This window comes from Gorilla gorilla, chromosome 6, assembly GCF_029281585.2.
Source record: "Gorilla gorilla gorilla isolate KB3781 chromosome 6, NHGRI_mGorGor1-v2.1_pri, whole genome shotgun sequence".
NCBI lineage: Eukaryota > Metazoa > Chordata > Mammalia > Primates > Hominidae > Gorilla > Gorilla gorilla.
In genome coordinates, this window is record NC_073230.2 from 79,848,782 (window position 1) to 79,873,467 (window position 24,686).

The 24,686-nt window shown below is 44.8% G+C and overlaps 1 protein-coding gene across 14 annotated transcripts in view; it reads left to right on the plus strand.

The window, feature by feature from the left end:
* AUTS2 (activator of transcription and developmental regulator AUTS2) overlaps positions 1-24,686 on the plus strand; it is a 1,185,632-nt gene that overhangs the window by 1,055,812 nt on the left and 105,134 nt on the right. The window lies entirely within an intron of this gene.

The following is a 24,686-nucleotide window of genomic DNA, read 5'->3' on the forward strand; positions in this document are numbered from 1 at the left end:
GCCATTGCCAAGAACTAGTCATGTGACCTTAACTACTAGTGAAAGGCAGGGGTGGCCCGGAAATGGAGTCCTTCACCAGACAGTTGCTTACCTGAGACAACATGCATGTACCTGTGAAATGCATATACTGTAGAAGGATCATGAGTTTGGCACATAATTAGTGGATAATAATCACTACCACGTCTCAGAATGAGTGTCAGATAATTAGTGGACAATAATCACTACCACAGCTCAGAATGAGTGTATTTGCTAATAGAAATGTGGTTTTGGCTTAAGTCACATTGTCAGTGGTGAATGCAGCCTAAAATTGAACTCAAATACCCAGGCCGTCGTTGTTTTCTGACTCCACCAAGGCAGAAATGAAATTGTTGAGTTTGAGAGTAAGTAGATGGGGCCAGCCAAAGCAAGATGGACAGAATGACGTTCCTTTACTGTCCTTATTGACAATTTGTGGTTCATGCAATAGAAAAGAATCTTAAAAGTCTCTCTTTAATATACAAGAAGAGAAAGACCCCTGGAAACGTGTCTTTTCATCATTCGAAACCTGCCTTATCCCTTCAGTCAATTGCACTGGTGCCTGTAAAGCTCACACACAGTTTTGCATCAGATGATTATGTGGTCAGCCATGTGATAAGTGGATTCAAAGAAACGTGTATTTAAGGTGGCCACTTGCCCCTGGGGTAAATGGCAGCTGTTGGACTCTGTGGGATTTTGTGTTGTTGTTGAACTTGTAAAGTGATGAAACCTCATAATTTCTCTCCTCTTTTAGTTCCCTCTCTGTCTGAGCAGCTGTACTGAAGTTTGTCAAACATGCCCATTAGCTTTCACATGTAAAGATGGCCTTTTTATATTCAAATTGTAGTAATATATTATTTAATCATTAGGCAGTTTACTAAGGGTGTATTTGTGGCCATTGTTCTTTCTGAATGCCTAATCACTAAAGGAAAACATTTTGGAAACAAGCACTTTCTTCCAGAAACTGCGGTTTCCAGCAGAGAGAGTCACTGGGAAGATTGGGAAGCCGTCAGTGGCATGGCACAGGGACACCATGGATGCTGCTGCTAGACCAGCCCTGACCCAGTAGTAAGGCCTAGCCAAGGACACATTGAACTCCTTGAAATTGCTGATATTTGGTCAGGCATGGTGCCCCACGCCTGTAATCCCAACACCTCGGGAGGCCAAGCTGGGTGGATTGCTTGAGGACAGGAGGTCAAGGCCAGCCTGGGCAACATAGCAAGATCCCCGTCTCTATCAAAAATACAAAAAATTAGCCAGGCGTAGTGATGCACACCTGTAGTCCTAGCTACTCAGGAGGCTGAGGCAGAAGGATCACTTGAGCCCAAGAATTGAAGGTTGTGTTGAGCTCTGATTGCACCACTGCACTCCAGCCTGAGCGACAGAGAGAGACCCTGTCTCAAAAGAAAGAGAAAAAAAAATGCTTATATTCAACAATTTTTGTCCTTCCAAACAACAATTTCATCATATTCAAACTAATACAAAACTGGCCTCCCAAGGAGGTGTTTGTTTATAAGGCTACAGGGCACCATTTTCCTACCACTTCTAACATTGTCTTAGATAGGAGGTTCTCTGAAATCAGAAATGCAGATCTTTTTTTCTTCTTCTCCTAAGACAGGGTCTCGTTCTGTTGCCCAGGTTGGAGTGCAGTGGTGTGATCATGGCTCACTATAGCCTCAACCTCCTGGGCGTAAGTGATCCTCCCGCCTCAGTCTCCTGAGTAGCTGAGACTACAGGCACACATCACCATGACCAGCTGTTTATTTATTTATCTATTTATCTATTTATCTATCTATTTATTTATTTATTTATTTATTTATTTATTTATTTTTGTAGAGGTAGAATCTCACTGTGTTGATCAGCCTTGTCTGAAGTCCTGGGCTCAAGTGATCTTCCCGCCTCGGCCTCCCAAAGTATTGGGATTACAGGCATGAGCCACCACACCCAGGCAGAAACACAAATCTTTAGTGAGGTAGCATTCCATTTAGCTACAGAAGCACTCAGCATGCAGTTGACCTTTAAACAACTCGGGTTTGAAATGCATGGATTTTAGATGTGGGGCTTTTTAAACCAAACTTGGATCAAAAATACGGTATTCACAGGATACAAAAACCACATATACAGAGGGCTGAATTTTTGTATGCATGTATTCTGCCGGGCCAACTGTGGGACTTGAGTATGCACAGATTTTACTATACTCAAGTGTCCTGGAACCAATTCCTCACATATACCAAGGGACAACTGTAATGTGAACACAAACCCATAAACAGTGCAACATTACCAGGTTTCCCAGGATGCATGTGGCTGACAGAGCAGTCAGCGTCAAGAAGGGCTCCACTGGCGGCTGGGGGCCTCTGAGCTGGAGCTTACTGACAAGTGGAAGATGCCCAGATGATAAGGTGCCATGACAGATTGTGGTGGTAGCATTGTGAGCTGGTTGACGACACAGAACTCTGGAATCAGATGGCCTGGATTCAAATCCTGGACTCACCCCTTATTGGCTGTGTGAGCTAAGGCAAGTTACTTGCCCTCTCTGTGCCCCAATTTCTTCATCTGCAAAATGGGAATAATGATAATGGCATTGTGGTTTACTGAAAGGATTAAAAGAGTTAATATGTTTAAGTACTTGGAACAGCATCCAGCACGATACTAAGTGATATGGAAGTATTTGCTATTTTTATACAGAGCTTAGTGGCATGAAGAAGTTAGACAAGCAATGAGGAATTCAAAGTGGTGTCCTGGAGTAGAAGAGAAATCGGTTCTGGAAGGGAGACTTAGATTACAGGACAGACAGAGATTTGGGTGTGGTTTCCACGGCTGGAAGAAGGCGACAGTTGGCAAATACCCACCTATGTAGTGATGTCCAGCAGAAACTGTCCTGAGACCCATCTGACTTTGTCATTCCACTATCTCTCTGTCTCTGTGCTTTCTCCTGCCCTTCTTCCTGTCTGAAAACCTCTAGTCCTTTTAATTATAGGAAATGTTCACGTTTTCCCACCACATTTTTTTTTATATATGTCTGGGTGTAGGAAATTTCTGTGCACCCCCAAGGACACCTGCAGCTCCTCTCTGTTTGAGTTTGGTGTATGCCGGGAGGGTAGTCAGAAAACAGCCATAGCCCCTCCTTTGCAACTGTTTCTGCTATAGTCTTTTTGATGGTGCAAGGTGTACCCTAGGGCTGATTGTGTTCCTGGGAGCTGGAAGCTGTTACTGCAGGGTTAAATCAGCAACAGGAGAGCATCACTCCCAGCAACCTCAGAAAGAATAGAGAATGATGTTGTTGAAGGGAGCAGGGAGCTGTGTTCCTAGTGCTGTCTTCTTAAAAAAAAAAAAAAAGTTTCCTTCCCCCTCTTCTCTCTGCCTTTCCGCAACACACCTTGTACTAAATACATTTTTCAGACCTGACTTTGTGCAAACACAGTGTTGTTCGGCAAGCATTAAAAGGCAATTTAGTACTCAAAGGATTAAAAGCTCATGTTAAATTGAAGACTACACTTGGCATAAACATTAAAAATTGACAGAACACCCCGCACATTAACTGCACCAGGGCTTCGTAATTAGCATTTAAAAGTAAAACATCATTTCCTTACTGTTTCCTACTTACTCATTTATAATGCATTTATTATAATACAGATGTGAGCAAGAGGCTTTCTCCCATCATCAGCAGATGAAAAATATACCTGTGCTGAGAAAGAAACTGGGATTTATTAATCCAGCCTAAAAAGCAAAACCAATAAAGAAATCTCTCACTGGGCTGATTTGAGAGATTCAAACTACCACTTGGAAGATTGACACAAGGCCCCCAAAGAAATCGCCTTCACACTTCTTTTCCTTTTCTTAGCCTTTCACTAACAAATACTGGGAAGAAAATCCAAGTAAGCTTCGGCCAGGCACACACTTGCGTTTAAAACTGATCAACTGGCAGGTTACCAAAGGAATGTGGAAAAGAGCTTGTTGGCCCGTTGCTGATGCTTCTTCAAAACTTTGGTAAGACTGGGATCCAATTTTCTAACTCGTAGGGAAATTCTGCTGACTTAACACAGATGGCTGAATTTGTAAATGAGGACACCTGTTCATGACACCTTTGGGCTCCTGCTTAAAATCAGGGTTTTGTTTTTAGCATTACCAAATTTGTAAAATCTGAATGCAGTCCAAATCTGATCTTATGTTCTTCCTCCAGAGTTAATCCTAAATGTGCCACCATTGCGGTCTTTGGACCTAATTCTCGGCCCCTTCTTAGTATGGTAGGTAGTAATTCCCAAACTCTAGCATGCATCACGATCACTGGGGGTCTCCCTAAAATGCACATTCTGCCTGAGCAGGTCCAGGGTGGAGCATGAGATTCTGCATTTCTTTTTTCACCTAGGCTGGATGGAGTGCAGTGGCACAATCTCAGCTCACTGCAGCCTCCACCTTCTGGGTCCAAGTGGTTATCCTGCCTCAGCCTCCCACGTAGGTGGGACTTTAGGTGTGTGCCACCACGCCCAACTAATTTTTGTACTTTTAGTAGAGATGGGTTTCACCATGTTGGCTAGGCTGGTCTTGAACTCCTGACCTCAGATGATCTGCCTGCGTCAGCCTCCCAAAGTGCTGGGATTACAGGCATGAGCCACCACGCCCAGCCACATTCTGCATTTCTAAAAAGCTCCCAGGCAGTGCCAGTGCTGCTGGCCCCAGGACCACATCTTTGAGTGGCAACGTTGCACAGAAGACTCTCATCAGTTATCAGTCAGTGGATTCAGCTCATCAAATGTGAAAGACCCCCAGATTGCCAGCTCCCCGTGGTAAACCCATGGCAATGACTAAGACAACCAAACACAGTGCTTGCCCTGAATGAACTTATTCTAGAAATATCTGAGACCTTGTTATCTTTCTCAGGCCTCTCCTACTGGACCTCGTTTGTCGTGTGTGATTGTGAACACCTTTCCCTGATGTTATCTAGAGATCCTGACAGGCATGTTCTGCTAAAACAGACCTCCCAGGCTGTCCCCAAGTGGCCTCAAATTCCCCAGCTGGGGCACCTTAAGTTTATCACATTAGGCAGTTAACAGGACAAATATAATTTCTGGGCCACAAGGCCAGTCTGGGTGAACACATGACATAAGGGTGTTAAAAGTGGAGGAGAATTCCGAAAATAGACTTTACTCTTGTCAGAATGGTGCCAGGGGCTGGCCCAGCCTGTGGAATGCCTCAGCGCTAGAGGGCTTGGGCAGTAAGGCACGCTTCCCTGGGGAGGGTGGTGGTGGCTTGGGAGAGGAGAGCCAGGTTCCCAAGAAACTAATTTGGCACCTGCTCTACGGCAATCCCTTACAGGCGAAGAGAGAAAAAGGAGGCTTTGGGACAGATAGGGGAATTTTCTGATACAAGCAGTCCCCTTGTATTTTCTTTTCATTGTCGTAATGATTTGTAAAATTCCAGAAATGTATTCGTGCCCCTACATGACTTGAAAATGCCGCTGTCTCACTAAGAGCCATGGGCTAAAACACACCCGCACAGCGGTCAGAAGTGAGGCTTGCTGTCTCTGAGGTGAGGACAACAGCCTGGATTCCTGAGTCAGGCTCACATCTAAGCCTGGCAGGGCCTGGAGGGCGGCAACATGTGGTTTGCAGGTTCGTTCATTACCCCAGTGTTTTTTATGGGAAGATGCTTGGGTATGTTTGTGGGAACAGAACCCTGATTTTAATTACATCCCTTCTGGTTATTCAGATTATAGACTTCTAAGGATCTTGTTTCTCTGGCTTTCTTCTGCCCTACAGAGGGACAAAAGGGTTCAACAGAGAAAGTGCCTGTGCTCTGTGTTGACACATAGAAGCAGAGAATTTTAGAGCAGAAAGGGACTTCAGTGCATTCAGTCCAGCACCCTCGAATTATAGATGAGGGAACTGAGGCTCAGAGAGATTGAAATGACCTGCCTAAGGTCACACAAGTAGGATTAAAACCCAGGTCTCGTAAACCTCTGTATTTTGTACATCATACTGTCTGCACATAATTATTTCTTTTCAGATATTTAATAAAAGTCACAATCAGAGTTAGTCAATTTCTTGTCTCTCCTTTGAGAGTTGAAGTCATCGTGTGACTAGCCATCATTACTGCATTTTCTGTGCATTTCTTATTTGATTCTTCTTTGGCACAAGAGCTCTGAGGATGCTTCAGCATTGTACTAGGCAGAAAAACGAACACAATTAGCAGATTCAAACAGATGCACATCGCATCTCACACAGGTTAATAGGGAATGTGCCTTTCTAAAGCGAAGGAGCCAGGGTTACAGGGCGTGGAAGAATTCAAAGGGTAAAATGAATATGATTCACATACTTGTAGAGTGGCCAAGGAGGGCCTTATTTTTTACTCTTCAACAAAACAAAGGTTTGGTGCTAAAACAACAACGTAACATCCACTGTAGATGCACCTCAGGCACAGCCCGTCCCTGCTACGCTAAACGCTGCCTGGTCTCTACAGACTGTTATTGTCTGAGGACCTCCTCTCACAAACACTTATTTAATAATGGCACTTGGGCTTTTTAATATTTTATTTGATTTCTGTTTTACGGTATTTTTAATTGAACCCTGTTTTAATTGCCTTTTCTGCACACCAAGAGCCTAGGTGGGGAAGGAAGGCTTATAAATGAAATGATTATTGTTATTACTTCCTTTCTTTCTGCAGCGTCTTAGTCAAATCATAATTGATTCCATCCACATATTAGCCCCGATCCTCATATGCATGTGTCAGAAAACAGAAAGTGTTGAATAAGGAGGCCGAAAATTTTAATCTAGCTGAGAATAAGATTTGTCAGCATTATTACAGAGTGAGGAAAGGAAATTGGGGCTAAGTTCTTGCCGTCGAGTTGAGCAGAGTACTTGGTTCCGGGTGACACAGCCCACAGGTGGGCAAGGTTTCATAAACTGAGAGCTAGAAGTGGCCTAGAAAAGACATTTAGTCGCTCCCTTGTGTCCAGTCATAGCCCAGGGCAGACACAGTTTATCCTGCACAGCCTTGGCTGACACCTCCATAAATAAGGGACCTTCCTTTACAGCTTTTCAGAGTCTCAAGGGCAGCTACACAGCTGCCCTTAGGATAAAAGAATAAACAACCCTCATCCCCTTAAACTTCTGCCCCTCTTTACCCAGTGCCCCCGCATCCTGTTTTTTGGAATTTGACCTATTTATGCCCAGGCACTGACTGCAGAGTTGACAGTAGCCACCCTGAAGGGGCCTTGGTAGGGAGTAACAAAACAGGCGGGGTGCGGTGGCTCACGCATGTAGTCCCAGGATTTTGGGAGGCCGAGGCGGGCGGATCACTTGAGGTCAGGAGTTCAAGACCAGCCTGGCCAACATGGTGAAATGCCATCTCTAATAAAAATACAAAAATTAGCTAGGTGTGGTGGCGCACACCTGTGATCCCAGCTACTCGGGAGGCTGAGGCAGGATAATTGCTTGAACCCGGTGGGGGGATGGGGGCACGGAGGTAGCAGTGAGCCAAGATTGCACCACTGCACTCCAGCCTGGGTGACAGAGCGAGACTCTGTCTCAAAAAACAAACAAACAAAAACAAACAACAAAAACCCAGATCTGGCACACACAGAAATGGCTTCTGGCCTTATTACGCCCGCTGCCTCCCCAGCTGGGTATTCAGTGGGCAGCCACTCATAGCCTTCATAAAATGACTTAGATTTGATGCTTGAAATGAAAGCTTGTCAATCCTGGGTAACCGCTTGAAGAAAGGAACATTATCCCTTAAAAGGATAGCCCTAGCCCCTAGAATATCTTTCTCACCTTGGGACTTGCTAAAATAGAATTCCTTATTTCAAAGGCAGTAAAATGTTTTGAGTTCCTACTATGTGTAGTATGCTAGGCTAGGCACTACAGGCCAAGCAAGGCAAATAAAACTAGCCTCTTTCCCTATTCCCCTGCATTTCAGAAAAGACAACACATTTCAAGGGTCTGCTTTGCAAGAGACCAGGCACCACCGTTTCCTCCTGTCAGCCTGGGCATGGCAAGTAATAACCCCCCCTATGAATGAAGAGGGAGCTGTGTTCAAAGAGGTTAATAAAGTGTCCAAGACCATACAGTGTCAGTGAGACAGGGAAGAAATCTGAAAGCTGGTCCCTGGCTAACCTGTCTCTTTGTGTGGTCAACCTGGAAGGAAGTGTCAGATGGTTTGGCGCAGAGCTCTGTCCTTGGGCCTGGCCTGTTTGCAACCTTTACTTAGGTGAAAAGAGAGAGTGGAAGACACTAGATTGGAAGAAGACAATCAGGATACCAAAAAATATCCCAGCAGACTGAGGACCAGAACGAAAGCCGTGGCAGTGAGAGTGGAAGGGAGGAAATGAGCAAGAGGCACAGGGAAGACAGAGCAGCCTGAGGATTCGGTGAACTGGGTTTGGAGTTAGGGAGGGTGATGGCCTAGGTAAGACCACTGACAATCAGGAGGAAATCCCAATGAGGTCATCTGTAGATTGTTGATTTTTAAAGCGCCGATGGACAATCAGTGCCACACTCCACCAAATGAGTTGGAGATACAGAAGTGTAAGGCAGGAGGAGCTGGAGTCTTGGGAGCCCCCTACTCAGAAATTACAGCAGAAGCTGGGGAACTGGTGAGAGAGAGTCCCCCACTTCCTCCTTTCTAGACATTAAAGGGATACCTGAAGAATCTCAATATTAAAGGATAAGAGAATCCAAAGAAGGCAATATTACTTGAGAAACAAGAGAATAATAGTAGTATTTTGTCATGGAAGCCCAGTAACAAAGGGAGAGACAGTCTGCCACTTCTGCAGAAAGAAACAGAAAGGGCCACTGTGTTAATTAGGAGGTCCTCGGCCAGAGACCTGCTAAGCTCATAAACGTTAAAGGCCAGAGTTACTCTCTTTGGGTGGAACAGCTGTAGGGCAGCTGAATAGATAATAGTCACTGCTTCCTCGAAAGGGTAGGACACATGATTTTTTTTTCTTTTTTTCTTTTTTTGAGATGGAATCTCACTCTGTCACCAGGCTGGAGTGTAATGGCGCAATCTCAGCTCGCTGCAACCTCCACCTCCCAGGTTCAAGCAGTTCTCCTGCCTCAGCCTCCCAAGTAGCTGGAACTACAGGTGCCTGCCACCACACCGAGCTCAATTTTGTATTTTTAGTAGAGACGGGGTTTCACCATGTTGGCCAGGATGGTCTCAATCTCCTGACCTCGTGATCCGCCTGCCTCGGCCTCCCAAAGTGCTGGGATTAGAGGTGTGAGCCACCATGTCCGTCCAGGACACATGATTTTAAAAGCAGGGGAAGCTCCCATGCTGGTCAAAACAACCCTACTACAGCATTCATGGAAGAATAAGATAGAAAATGAGATGGGAGCTTAGCTGGCGACACAGCAGGGCACTTGCTTGCTTGGGTCAGCCCAGCCTAGAAAGTCAGAGGTGATGGCACTAATCAGACTTCAGGGAAACTGGCTGGCTGGTAACACAAATCTTCTGTTTACAGTGAGGAGTATAACCAGCAACCCAACACGAGTGACCTACATGCAGTAGTTGGCACATATGCCCCCCAGGGACAATCCCTAAGGAATCCAAATTATAATCAGAAAGTCACTTGCTGACCAGGGACTATAGGAATAAGGGACCTGGGCAGAACTGCCCACTCTGTCCTGTTTTAGTATTGGTGAAACTCTAGTACTGTGCAGGGACTTTTGGTACTCACTTGTAACACTTGATTGTCTTTTTTTTCTTTTCTTTTTTTTTTTTTTAAGACAGGGTCTCTCTTTGTCTCCCAGGCTGGAGTGCAGTGGCACCATCTCAGCTCACTGCAACCTTCACCTCCAGGGATCAAGCGATTCTCATGCCTCAGCCTCCCAAGTAGCTGGGACTACAGGTGTGCACCACCATGCCCAGCTGATTTTTATTTTATTTTATTTTTTAGTAGAGATAGGGTTTCACCATGTTGTCCAGGCTGGTCTTGAACTCCAGGCCTCAGGTAATCCACCTGCCTTGGCCTCTCAAGGTGCTGGGATTACAGATGAGAGCCATCATGCCTGGCCGGATTGTACTCTTTTGATCCTACCTGTTTCCCAGTGCTGGATTGTGAGCTCTCTGAGAGCAGAGCCTGGGTCTTACTCATCTTTATATCCTGGTGCCAAGTATTCTGTGTTGGTCACAGAATCATCTACTTCTATTTGGAATCATCTACTATTTCTAGAAGACCTTAGTAGAGATAATGGTATTAGTAAGTGCTTCTGTGTTTGGGGTGCCTACTGTATGCCTGCACGCACATTAGATAAAGATATCTTTAGAGCTAATAGATGCCATGAGGCGTATCCTACAGATAGGATCCTGAGCTTCAGAGATGACAGATCTCATGTAATCAAGCCGGCTTTATGAGGTAGGAGGGGATCTGAACCTGGTCTGCCTCACTCCAGAGCACATGCTCTTCCCACTGGGCCGCATTACCTGGAGTCACTAAGGCCTGTTTCACAGGCCCCTTGACTGGGCAGCTCCCGGCTCTGCTCCGTGGATGTGCTGTGTGCTAAAGGGGCGGTGGGGGAGGGGGGCCCTGAGAAAGGAATGTTCAGGCATTGGTTAAAATAGGTGTCCTAGCCTCTTGTCATGCCTTCATATTCACAAATGTTCATTTCTTTCTTTCTCTTTTTTAAAAAAATTCTTCCTAGGGATGATGACTGACAGATTAATATATGTCTAACTACATGTCTCAGAAATCAAAAGGAAGGTGCTGTCAGAATCACTTGTCAGAAAATGAGATTAGGCGCACTTGTCATTTGCTGAGGATTGCAGTCTTTCAGAGATAAGGTTTCATTTAATGAGGGTAAAAAGCCTCCTTTTAAAAAAAGAAGAGGGAGCGAGGGAGTGAGGGTGGGGTAGGCGAGGAGTGATGATTCTTTTTTCTGGTGTCAGCCAAGTGTTTTATCACCTAACGCGATCCCGCGGCACCTGGTAGCCACTGATAATGGCAACCTGGCCTTCTCCACCTCCTCTGCCGCTGCACCACTTCAAAAGCAGCTGCTTGTTACCTGCTTTTACCTCTCCTTGAAGCTGAAGCTCCTTCTCCTGTGGGAAGAGGGAGCTAAGCATGTACTCTAGATTTAAAAGCAGGCTCAAGAAAGCATGCAGTAGAAAGGAAACGTACGGTCACATTTCCCAACAAACTGGAAAGAATCCACAGTGGATTTCAGTGAGATACGGAGCCTGTCTGAGTAGTGAAGGGTAACTAATGAGGAACAGAGCTAGATCCCATTGCAACCAATTGTGTTTTGTTATGGAAAATATTTATCAAGTTCTTTTGCATTTGTTGATTCTCTTACAAGTGACATAGTAAGAGCTCCTGGCATGTGACTTGATGCGCCTCCTGCACCCTGCGATTCAGGCTGGCAATTTCTATCCCTTTATTAAGCTTCTCTCTACCTCAGGTGTGGCCTGTGCTCCAGAAGTATTTCAAATTAATCTTCCCCCCCTCCCCCCCAACTCCCTACCTCCAATCGTAGAAAACTGCCTCTGAAATGAACAACTTTATTGTGGAGAATGCCGGTGATAAAGCAGAAAATCCATATTTCAGAAATGTTTGGTGACCAGGCGCAGTGGCTCACGCCTGTAATCCCAGCACCTTGGGAGGCCAAGATGGGTGGGTGGCTTGAGATCAGGAGTTTGAGACCAGCCTGGCCAACATGGTGAAACCCCGTTTCTGCTAAAATTATAAAAATTAGCCAGGTGTGGTGGTGCATGCCTGTAATCCCAGCTACTCAGGAGGCTGAGGCAGGAGAATTGCTTGATGAGCCCGGGAGGTGGAGGTTGCAGTGAGCCAAGATCGTGCCACTGCACTCCAGCCTGTACGACAGAGCAAGAATCTGTCTAAAAGAAAGAAAAAGAAATGTTTGTTCCAGTTCTCTACTCCAAAACTTACTGGTGTAAAGCAGTACCCTTTTCTTCTGTTCCTGGATTTGGTGGGTCAGAAATTCAGACAGGGCCAAGCAGAGAAGCAGTTTGTCTCTGCTCCACCACGACTGGTGGTGACATGAATGGCTGGGGACTGGAATCCCCTGGAGAAGTCTTCACTCATGCATGAGGCACTTGGCAGGGACAAAAGCACCTCTGCAAGCCTTGTCCGTGTAGCATGGGCTTCTCACAGAATGGCGTCTGGGTTGTGGGAGGAGTTGCCGGAGGGGTTGCTACCAGAAAGCAAGTATCCCAAGAGCTTGAGGCAGAAGCAGCGAGACTTCTGACCTGGCCTTGGAAAGTCACATGGAGCCACTTCTGCCATTGAGCTGAAGCACTGACAAGCCCACCAGGCTGAAGGAAAGAAGATGGGGACCGTTCCATGGGGCAGTGTCAAAGGATGTGCAGCTGTGCTTTAAAATGATCATCATGCTGTAAAGGTTTCTCTCTACCTGTGTTTCTTCACATCTCACGAACGAAATGGCCTAGGAATGTAAAGTAAATGACATTTGGATGGTTACTGACTTGGTATAAAAGGTTATTCCTCTTTATTAAAAAGAATAATAATAATAATAATAAGATATAGGCCAGATGTGGTGGCTCACGCCTATGATCCCAACACTTTGGGAGGCCAAGATGGGAGGATCACTTGAGGCCAGGAGTTGGAGACCAGCCTGGGCAACATGGAAAACCCTATGTCTACCAAAAATTAGCCTGGTGGGGTGGTGCGTACCTGTAGCCCCAACTACTGAGGAGGCTGAGGTGGGAAGATGGCTTGAGCCCTTGAGGTCGAGGCTGCAGTGAGTCATGATGGCATCACTGCACTCCAGTCTGGGTGACAGAGCCAGACCCTGTCTCAAAAAATAAAGAGAGAGAGAGAGAGAAAAAATATGTAGACAGAGAGAGTGAGCCCAACCACATTAATGGCCCAGGGAGTCTGAGGGGTGGAGTGTCCTGTTCCTGCTCTCTGTTGCTAATGGTTTAAAACAGACTCAGACTTCACTTAAATGGGCACCTTTCTGGCCGGGTGCGCTGGCTTATGCCTGTAATACCAGCACTTTGGGAGGCCAAGGCAGGTGGATCACTTGAGGTCAGGAGTTTGAGACCAGCCTGGGCAACATGGTGAAACCCCATCTCTACTAAAAATACAAAAATTAGCCAGGCGTGGTGGCATGCACCCATAATCCTAGCTACTCGGGAGGCTGACGCAGAAGAATCACTTGAACCCAGGAGATGGAGGTTGCAGTGAGCTGAGATTATGCCATTGCACTCCAGTCTGGGCGACAAGAGTGAGATTCCATCTCAAAAAAAAAAAGTTCACCTTTCTGTTTCTTTCCAGTCCTTCTCTGTTACACTCTTCAAAAATCGTCTGTACATACTTGCCTCTATGCTCTTACAACTTTGTTTACAACTTAACATTTAATATGTAACCTAGCTTCAACCCCATTTTCTAACAATTCTCCTGCTATTCACCAAAGACCTCCTAAATCAGTGATCCACCTGCCTTTTCTCAGTCCTTCTCCTCCAGCACCTCTAACACATCCGCCATTTTGGAGTTCTCCTCCTCCTGGAAATCCCTTCTTGTCATTCAACTCAGTCTGTGACTCCTTCCCCAGCGCAGTAAACGTGGACACTGTCCTGGTGTAGTCCTTGGTTCTGTTTTCTTTTCACGCCACGACATTCCCTCATCTCTTTGCAGAAGACATTTGCAACTTATCTGCAAATCCGAGCTCTCTTTCTGATGTTCCACTCCCAAATTTCTGACCGTGGCTAGGCTTTCCTCACGGTCTTCTAAATTCATCTCGTCCCAAGCAAAGTCTCTATATTCCCCTGAAAGCCTCCACATGCTTCTGTGTTCCTGATGTTAACCAGTTCCCCAGGCTTTACATCTTAGCATCGCCCTTTGTGTTGCATCACTGCCACACACTCGTGTGTTCCTTGAAGTTCTGCCTCGTAAGTGTATTTTCTCACCTTAGCTTTGCCCTGTGTCTCCTGCCATTTTCCTCGAGTCACTTTTCTTTTTTTCTTTTTGTAGAGGCAGGGTCTTGCTTTGTCTCCCGGGCTGGTCTCGAACTTCTGGCTTCAAGCGATCCTCCTGCCTCGGCCTCCCAAGGTTCTGGGATTATAGGCATGAGCCACTGCAGCCCACCTCGGGTGACTTTTCTTAATGCTTCCCTGGATACCTATCAGGTTCTACCTTATAAAATTTTTATAATTTTAGTAGGTTCTGGCCAGGCGCGGTGGCTCACGCCTGTAATCCCAGCACTTTGGGAGGCCGAGGCGGGTGGATCACAAGGTCAGGAGATCGAGACCGTCCTGGCTAACACCGTGAAACCCCGTCTCTACTAAAAATACAAAAAATTAGCCAGGCGTGGTGGCGGGCCCTGTAGTCCCAGCTACTTGGGAGGCTGAGGCAGGAGAATGGCGTGAACCCGGGAGGCAGAGCTTGCAGTGAGCCGAGATGGTGCCACTGCACTCCAGCCTGGGCGACAGAGCGAGACTCTGTCTCAAAAAAAAAAAAAAATAATAATAATAATAATTTTAGTAGGTTCTACCTTCCCCACGTGTAGTTGTCCTCTCTCCCTCCTAAATTATAAGTTTCCTAAGGGCAGATAACATGTTTTGTTCTTCTTTTTTTTGTATATAGTTCATACTTAGTAAAAGTATCCATACTGAATGAATGGCTCTTACTTATACTGTAAAGAAATAAGGCATACAGTGGAAGTGTGTATGCTTAATACACATATAATACACAAACTGTTGGATTTAAGGAAAGATTTTGATGACATGAAGAGGCTAACACTGCTGAACGTACTTCCAAATATTGCCTTGCCCCTCAACTCTCCTCGGAGTGGTACTGGGGGGAGCAAGACACATAAGCAACAATAATAACAAGAATCATAATAGATATATTTATTGAGCACTTACTTTGCAGTTGATGCTCTTCTAGCTAAGGTAATCTTCACAACCCTGGTCTTTTCAAGACACACTTTGAGAGACAGGTACAGTATGTTTTGCATTCTAGAGATAAAGAAACTGACAGAAAAATCAAATACTACTTTTTTTATTAGTTGGGTGAATGCTTAGTACCACCAAACAAACCTCTTTTTGCAATCCGTGCTAAAGCAAGTAAGTGCCTTAGGCTCACCACCAAAGCAGGCCTTCCTTTTTCCCTTAGTCTAAATTTTATTGTGGGTTGACCACGAAGCTCAGAGCAACTTCCAAGGGGCCCCTAGCTGAGCTTAGTTATCACCAGTCCTGAAGGCGACAGAAGGCAGAAGAGAGGCCCAAGTGTGTGCAGGACTTTTTTTTTTTTTTTTTTTTATACTTTAAGTTTTAGGGTACATGTGCACATTGTGCAGGTTAGTTACATATGTATACATGTGCCATGCTGGTGCGCTGCACCCACTAACTCGTCATCTAGCATCTAGCATTAGGTATATCTCCCAATGCTATCCCTCCCCCCTCCCCCCACCCCACCACAGTCCCCAGAGTGTGATATTCCCCTTCCTGTGTCCAATGTGATCTCATTGTTCAATTCCCACCTATGAGTGAGAATATGCGGTGTTTGGTTTTTCGTTCTTGCGATAGTTTACTGAGAATGATGATTTCCAATTTCATCCATGTCCCTACAAAGGACATGAACTCATCATTTTTTATGGCTGCATAGTATTCGTGTGCAGGACTTTTTAAATTCAAAGCTGTGGTTTTTCGAAGCACAGGGACCCTGTCCACTGGCAATCCGTGGACAAAAAAAAGAAAAGTTCACCTTTCTGTTTCTTTCCAGTCCTTCTCTGTTACACTCTTCAAAAATCGTCTGTACATACTTGCCTCTATGTTCTTACAACTTTGTTTACAACTTAACATTTAATATGTAACCTAGCTTCAACCCCATTTTCTAACAATTCTCCTGCTATTCACCAAAGACCTCCTAAATCAGTGATCCACCTGTCTTTTCTCAGTCCTTTTCCTGGCCCAATCAGAGTCTTATATGCTAATACTTGGATTGGCAACCATGAGGAAAGCTGGGAGAGTTTCCTTTCCCTCACACAAACCCTAAATGAGTAGATGAATAAATAGACCCTGCATGGTATATGTAATCATATACCAAGCCTAACGAGAGACAAAGGAAATGTGGCAAAATGTTATCAATGGAGGAAGTCAAGCAAAGAGTTTTTGGGTGTTATTCTCACCGTCTATCATTATTTTTTCCTGTTAGAAATTTTTCAAAATACACACTTAGGCAAAACTTTAAAAGACATCTAAAACAAACAAAAATGAGTAACTCTAAAGGTAGGAGTCAACAATAAATACACTGGAAAGGAATCTGAAGCCAGGAACGTTGTGGCCCATCCAAGGGGGAAGTGCCCAGAGAGAAGGGAAGAGGTAGAACTGGAGACAGCTGGTGCTTCTTAGGGAGATGCTCAGCCTGCCCAAGAGGCTAATTTAAAACTAAATCTTATCCCTGGATCCCACAGCCCTTAATGTGACCCAAACTTTCCATTACCAAATTCTGGGGTTTTAAATCCTGATATTGTGTGCTTGAATCTGGAATCTGTCTCATCCGTTAAAGATCTATCCTATTGAGGCCACATGTGTCTATGCAATAAGTTCTTTTCAAGCCAAACTTTCATGTTAAAAAAAAAAAAATCCTGAGAGGAAATACATGTGGTCCTTGTCCGCTTCTAGCCCACTTCAGGCTATTTATTGTTTTATTTGATTGTTGAGAAGTCAGAAATGACTAAATTGGTTCTCAATGTGGCCTGCACATTTCCTTGGCTAGGAATGGTCTGATTAAGGCAAAGCCCAACTTAGAATTTAGCAGTGTTCTGATCTGTGTGGGTTTGGGGGAAGGCATGTGTATTTTGTTCTTTCGGTCTGAAGTCCTTCCCTTGTGGATTTCAGACTACAGTGGGTGTGATGACACATTTACCCTTTTGGTTTTGTTTTTAAAACACAAAGCTGACAAATGTGTTTAATGGCCTCGTAGTACCAACTGACAGCGGCACGGAGCCCAGGAGGCTCACTTGTACCCTGACTGTCTCAGTGAGGAAGCTGAATTTTACTCACCACTTAGAAGGATTAAATGCAGACCATAGCATACTTCTGACATTTCATTGACTTATCAGGAAATTCCATGAGAGTGGGGAGGAGGGTGGAAGCAGAAGAGGTACATACGTTGAATGGTATATCCTACTTAGAAATTATAAACTCTAAGAAAATATTAATAGAAGGAGGAAAATATTTATTTTTCAGCACAGAGACTATTCTCTGTTTATAAATTAGGCACCAGATCATAAAGAATCACAGAGAGAGAGAGAGATTATTCATCCCAACTGGTGTGCATTTTAATGGTGAAGAAATAGTTACCTGACTTACCCAAAGTCATAACTAGTTGGGACTGGACCTGTTGTAAAATCCAGGGCTTCTGACCTTTCTAATCCAGTACAGTACTCATTCAGCACCTCATCTTCCCTGTCATGGTCTACAATAGCCCTGCAAACAGTCTTCTAAAACTCATCAGAGTTGGCTGCTCATGAGATCCGGTCCAGGTCGGTTCTCTAATCCGCCTACAGGTCAGTTCTTTGAAATCATTTCCATGTCTCCTCATGCACCCCCAAACTCAGCTGGTCATTTTGCAAATGCAGGTTGTCAGCTGTGAGTGAGCACTGGTAACAGAAAGAAAATCCATCACCACGAGTGCTGATGGAAAAACAACTGGGAACGTACTGCCTAGTAGAATGTTGTTTGTGGCCCAATCTTTGTATAAGAAGGAAAACATCATAAATTAAAAGAAAAGCTACCAGCCAACAACTGTATTTTTATCAGCCTCCTCTTCTTCCAGAAAACTCATTGCGAGGAAAATAAATAGCATTCTTTCCCAGCAGCACAACCGAAAGTCTTGTTAGTTATAGGCGAGTGGCTATTTGAAAGCCTGGCTACAATTTTCCTGTTTTACTAACACTTGTAATTAAATCCATCAACTCCCTCTAAGATTCTGTGTAAATACCAGATGCTCCCTACATTTTTTTCTCTCCTGGAGAATATGAAAAGTTGTACATTAGCAGTAGAGGAACTTCAAAGGAGGCACAGACCTGAGTGAAAGTGAAGTTCTGAAGATCCACACTCGCTTCCCTGTGAATTTCTTGGAGTGTTCCAGGGAGGGCAGCCCACCACACTTGGCCAGCACAGGCCCATCCCATCTCTCACCCGAGTGGCGGATGTTAAGTTGACATCCGCGCCCCAGTTCAGGAGCAGATGGCTCTGCGTGGGGCGTGGTGGTTTGGGAGAATCCACCCGGGCCTGGCGGGAATCCTGTTGTTAAGGGAGGAGTAGGGCCCTGCCTCCCGCTCCCCGAGGGTTTGCAGCCCGCTTTTCATGTGCTGTTGATGCTGCCCCCACCCGCTGTCACTTGGAGTCATTCAGTCAATCACATGGAGAATCAGAGGAGAGGCTTGGGATGGCTCTGGATAAATCTTCCCTCGCTACTGGGGGTGAGAAAATCCTCTTCAGAGCACATGCACTCCTCAGAGGGCATCAGTGTACATATATATATATATATATTTTTTTTTTCTTCTCTATGCAAAGAAGAGTAACTTGTTCCCCCAAGGTGAAGGATTTCAGCGGTAGGCAAAGCAACACCACTACCACCCCAACCCGCCCACTTTGCTTTTCCAGAATTAAATGTAGTTGCCTAGAGCTGTCATGACCTACAGAGAAAGCTGAGGAAGTGTTAAGTGAATCATGAAAGCAAATCAACAGACCTGCTGGTATTTAAATTTTAGTGTATTCCAGTGTGGATTTCTTGGTATTTGTAATGCAAAAACTGGGAACGGGGGCTCCACCTCCTCTCCCAGCAGATCCAACCCTATGTTCCAACTTAGTCCCAGCATATTCGACCCCATGTTTTGTGTGAATTTACTTTAAAGTCTTTCACACTCCCGAGGCCGTCAGCAAAGCACTCATATCATATGGGCAACCCCCAGCCCTCTTCGCTTATAAACTAACTGTCCGTGGCTTTGGGGTTGTTCCCTACCAGTTTTATTGGGCAGGTTGTTAGCTAAGGGATTCATTCTAGAACCAGAGGTTTGAGGCAGACCTCTAAGATCCTCTTGACTCTGAGTGTGTGGAGGAGAGTGAGGGAAAGGACAGAACCCATGGCCCGCGCCACCTCAGCTTCTTTCAGTTTCTATTTGAAACTGAAATCACAGAAGAGCTGTCAGATGGCAGCTGTGCATTTGGTGGAAATGAGAATTCCAGATTTTATGCTAATTCAGTTTCAGGTTCCTTTGAACCTGCAGTTTATGGGGCCGTGCTGAAAACTGCAATCTGTTTTGGATAAAAGAAGGGATTACTAAAGACTTTTTAGTTGTGCAAACATTCCCAGCCTCCAAAAGGAAAGGGGGGAGACCAGATTTATTCTTTCATTAAAATTGTCATGTTAAGTTTTCTTCTACTTTATCAAATAGAAAACTTTTCCTTATTTTGGCAATGATTTTTCTTATTTCAAGATTTTTTTGTTGTTGCTGTGATTTATTTTCATTTCAGTAGCACCCTTTCTCGAACTTCAAAGTCCTTGTCACTTCCTCCCAGAGGCAGGAACACAAAGGTGGTGCCCATGGATGTATCTCATCCTGGCATGTGCTCACCTTCTTCCATTCTCGCAGTGTTGATTGAGGCTGACCCAGATGGTTGTTTCACTTACCTATTATTGCTTTGTAACAAACCACAAATTTGGAGGCTGGAAATACAATGCTGCCATTAGGGCAGGGCTCTGCAGAGAAGCTTCCTCTCTGTTCCACGTGGCATCTGCTAAGGCAAGCTCAGCTGGAGCTGGCGGAGCCACACCCAAGATGGCTTCTTCACATGGCTGGCAAGTTGTCAGGGGCTGTTGGCTGGGAACTCAGCTAACCCTGTGGTCCCAAGGCCTCAGCTTACTTCCATGTGGTACTGCTTGGGCATCGTTACTATATGGTAACTGCGTTACAAGCTTAAATAAACAGAAGCTGCTGGGCCCAAACTCTGAATCTCCAGTAAATCACTTCCTCCTCATTCTATTCATCAAAACAGTCACACATCAGTCACAAGGACATAAGTTTCACCTTCTAATGGGAGGAATGACATGCACATACAGAATTATTTGGGAGCCATATTTGGAGATGAGCAACCACAATGGTTAATGATATATTTTTTAGAATTTTGATTTTCAGGAGAATGTACCCACGCTCTGTTGTTAGCCATATGGGTTTCTATATTCTGTGAAATCCCAAACTGTTGGCAATTCGTGGAAAGGACTTTGCAGTTTAGTTTATGTTTGAGATAATGTCTTCATTCTCTTCTGTTTTAGTTGGCAGAGATCTGGTCATTTATTTACTCATTGATCTGACCACTGCGTATCAACCCATCTCTTACATGTGATGCATGAGAATACTGTACTAGATGTTAAGGGCAATGGTGGTGTGTAAGAGTACATCACAGTCCTGGTCCTTGAGTGATTGAATCTACAGACTGCTCTCCAAAGCGGTATCTTGTTCCCAGTGAGGATACGTGTGCCCCTAAAGGAATGGCAGTGTCCAGAGGTGAGCCAAGAAACAACTACATGTTATATATTGTCTTAGATCTATGTTTCCATTAGGAAGCATTCAAGAAAAGTTGTAGTTTGGAGCAGAAGAAGAAATTTCTGGTGTAATTCATTTGCAATACAGATCTGTAAATGGAAATTACATAGGACCAGAGAGGAGCTGGCGGGTCTTTGTAGGCACACAGGCTTGCCCTGACCCTATGTAACAGCGGTATATGATCATAATAACTGGCATTTCTGTAACAGTTAACCATCTACAAACTGTGCTAATTTGATTGATAAAGCCCCAGAGATGGAGGCTATTGGAATGGCCATAGTAGGGTTTCCCATTCCATTCTGATGGCATGGAAGAGACAGAGAGAAAAACTAAGGCCAGAGCAAGAGGGAAAATCAAAAACGTTGCTCAATAAGAATGCTTTCAGGAAATCTAAACTAAGGGAAATCTACGACATTCTAGCTCCTCAGCTACTACCCCAGCAAGTGTATGATTCCCCAAACCAGTGGAAGCAAATATTTTGTCCTCAGCCAACAAGATTTCCTGCAAGTCAATATTTGGACCATCGGGATGCTTAATAATAAAGCTAAGGAAAAAAAAAAAAAGCTTTGTTAGATCATTGTATATTAGCGTAGATGCAGGAGTAGAATTTTCAGTGCCCTAAAGATTATTAATACTTTCAGGTAACGTTTCCAGGAGGAGATAGCGAAGCCTTTGAGTAGAAGGATAGACTAACATGCGGTTGGCGACCATTCTCAGGATGTCAGTAATCTTTCAAACCACAAAACCTGGGAAGGTAAACTACTTGTATATCCCAGGAATAGTCACGTGACTTATAGACAGCCTTATCATGACCCTTCAGATCTTAAAACCTCTCTAGAGTTTAGACAGCAGAATTGATTTTGACTTAGACAGCTGGCCAGTGGAGGGAGAAACTAAGATTTACCCAGCAGTGGGGATAGGATGGTGTGGTGTGGTATGGTGTGGCGTGATGTGGTGTGGTGTGGTGTGGTGTGGTGTGGCGTGGTGTGGTATGGTGTGGCGTGGCATGGTGTGGTATGGTGTGGTGTGTGGTGTGGTATGGTGTGGCGTGGTATGGTGTGGCGTGGTATGGTGTGGGGTGGTGTGGCGTGGCGTGGTGTGGTGTGGTATGGTGTGTTGTGGTATGGTGGGGATGGACAGTGGGAGCATGGTATTAGGGAAGGAATGTGACATGCCTGCTGGCACCATGCTATAATCCTCATTCCTTCACTGCAGAGGACCTCCTTACACTCCTGTATCCATTTCCTTATCTAAAACAAGGAAGAAACTCTCCGTTACTCTCTTTGCCTCACAAGATTGATGTAAGAGCAAATGACATTATAATTGTAGCATTCTGGAAAAATATGTGTTACTCTAGGGCATTTTTGGCAGCGTCCTTTGGAGAGGCTGAATCTTAGAACCAGTAAATGGCACCGTCACATATAATTTATGGCTCATGCTCTTTTTTCAGTCTAGGGTTCACTTCTTGGTTGGTTGATTTCTCCCTCCCTTCCATTTCAAGGCACTGAAATGAAGACTAGAATCATATTTTGAGCTTGACTCAGTCCTAGAATAGCAGCAGTCTTTTCCTGGGACTAACCAAAGCTAGAAATGAGGGTCCTCAGTTCAGATACAGAAAAGTAGTTCTTGGCTGGGTACAGTGGCTCACACCTGTAACCCCAGCACTTTGGGAGGCTGAGGTAGGTGGATCACTTGAGGTCGGGAGTTCGAGACCAGCCTGGCCAACATGGTGAAATCCCGCCTCTACTAAAAATACAAAAATTAGCCAGGCATGGTGATGCACCCCTGTAGACCCAGCTTCTCAGGAGGCTGAGGCAGGAGAATAGCCTGAACCAGGGAGGCGGAGGTTGCAGTGAGCAGAAATCGCACCACCACACCCCAGCCTGAGTGACAGAGCAAGACTCTGTCTCAAAAAAAAAAAAAAAACGAAGAAGAAGAAAAGAAAAGAGAAATAGTTCTCCCTCAGTAGTCCTCCCTCAAACTGAGCTGAAATGATAATAACATATGTGGTATGACTTGTTGAATGGTAAACATGGGCAGAGAACTCCCAAAAAGGTAGTATTTCTTTCAATATTCATATTAGTCATTCCAGCATCCAACTGAGGAATATCTAAGGTGGTTTCAGGGCCCTCTTTTCCCCTGAATTGTTTTAAAAAAAAAAAAAAACAACTGCGGAGACCTCAGCCTAAAATGGCTAAAATGTCTGTTACCTAGAGAACTGGAAAACGTGATCAGTTCACCAGCAGTTCCCCGTTTCCCACAGTGGTTGTTTCTAACATTGCCACTTAGCGCATCTGCTGAAACAAAGATGGTCGCATCCCTACCAGCAATTGCAGAGACTCCCTTCCCACCCTCCCAGAAGCTGCACCCATGCCCGGGAGCCCATGGCTACAGCTCTTAATTTATACATGGGTGCAATGACAGCCACTGTTTGCTGAGCAAGCCCCAGCCCCAGCACCATCTCCCCCAACTCAGTCCTTCTTCTTTCATAGTAAGCTCCTGTCTGGGATCCTCACCTGTCAACAGACCTTACAGCAAGGCTGCCTTTGTCAGGCCACCATATTTCCTGTCCCCTTAGGGGACTGGGTGCTTGACAACCTTCATTTATAAAACTAAGAGGGGCTGCTAGAAGTCAGCCTTCCTGAAACTATAAGAATGTCTACTCCTAGGTGACTTGTCACTAATGATGAAGGTAAGTTGCTGTTCCAAGTGCTTTACATACATTAATTCATTTAACCCTAACAACAGTTGCAGCAAAGTAGGTGATGTTATGGCCATACTTTCTAGATGTGGAAACTGAGGTACAGAGATGCAAAGTCCTCTCTCCACCATCACACAGTAAGTGGGAGTGGAGGATAAGCTAGGATTTGAACCCATTGGTTCTTTCATGAGTGGCTAAGCTTTTAACCACTAGACCAACTACCTCTTAGTTGTCCCCAAACATAGAAATGGCTGGCACCTGTTTAAAGGCCCTTTTTGTTTTGTTTTTGTTTTTGGAGACAGAGTCTTGCTGTATCCCCCGGGCTGGAGTGCAGTGGCGCAATCTCAGCTTACTGCAACCTCCTGGGTTCAAGCGATTCTCCTGCCTCAGCCTCCCCCGAGAAGCTGGGATTATAGGCACCTGCCACTACGCCCGGCTAATTTTTGTACTTTTAGTAGAGATGGGGTTTTACCATGTTGGCCAGGCTGGTCTCAAACTCCTGACCTCAGGTGATCTGCCCACCTCGGTCTCCCAAAGTGCTAGGACCACGCACACGTGAGCCACTGCGCCTGACCCAAAAGCATCTTTTCATTCATTCATTTATTTGTTTTTAAATCCAATCGAATTTAGCAGTGGGGAGTTGTTGTCTTAAGTGTCTTCTTTTCCGCTGAACACATTATTTTCCTCAATTTGTCATCTCTGATGACTGACTTACACATTGTGTTCTACGCCGATCCATCCTTTCAGCTCATGCAGACATTTTGTATACATTTTCACTTTAATTACCACCCCCCAACTCTGCCCCATGTTCATATGGAAATAGAGGAGCCAGGTGTTGGATACATGAGCCGGTAACTAAGGCAGGATGCGTACCTGGACTTAGTAGGGTCCCCCAGGGAGCATGGACTCAATATGAAATGCAGGTCACTAGACCCCAAGTTTCAAACACCCATCAATATGACATGATGTGAGAAAGAGCAAACCAAGTCCAGACGGAAACGAGACAGGCATGACCAGGGGAGGCAGAGAGGCCTCACAGTTCTCATCACATGCACTGCTGTAAAAAGTAAGATGAGATACCTACAGCCAATTGGGTGACACGAGCAGGGATTGGATTTATTTTTATTTTTCATTGCCTTTCTTTGCAGGGTTGTCAGATTCTGAATATTAATACCTTAATGTAGATTTGGTGGTTAAGTAAGATATTTTATGGATTTTTTTATACTTTTTCCCCTTTGTAGTTTATAGTACATTGTGAAGTTTGAAAGTAAAATTCTTTTCCTTGACTTCTACACTCGGAAAATATTTATTCCCCCCTGTGTCTCAATAGTATGCATCATAAACTAATCCAGTTCAGTTTATTTACTTCCCTCTTGTTGCAGACCCATGATCAATTGTAGCAACACGGGCATATAATGGCAGAGGTTTTTACT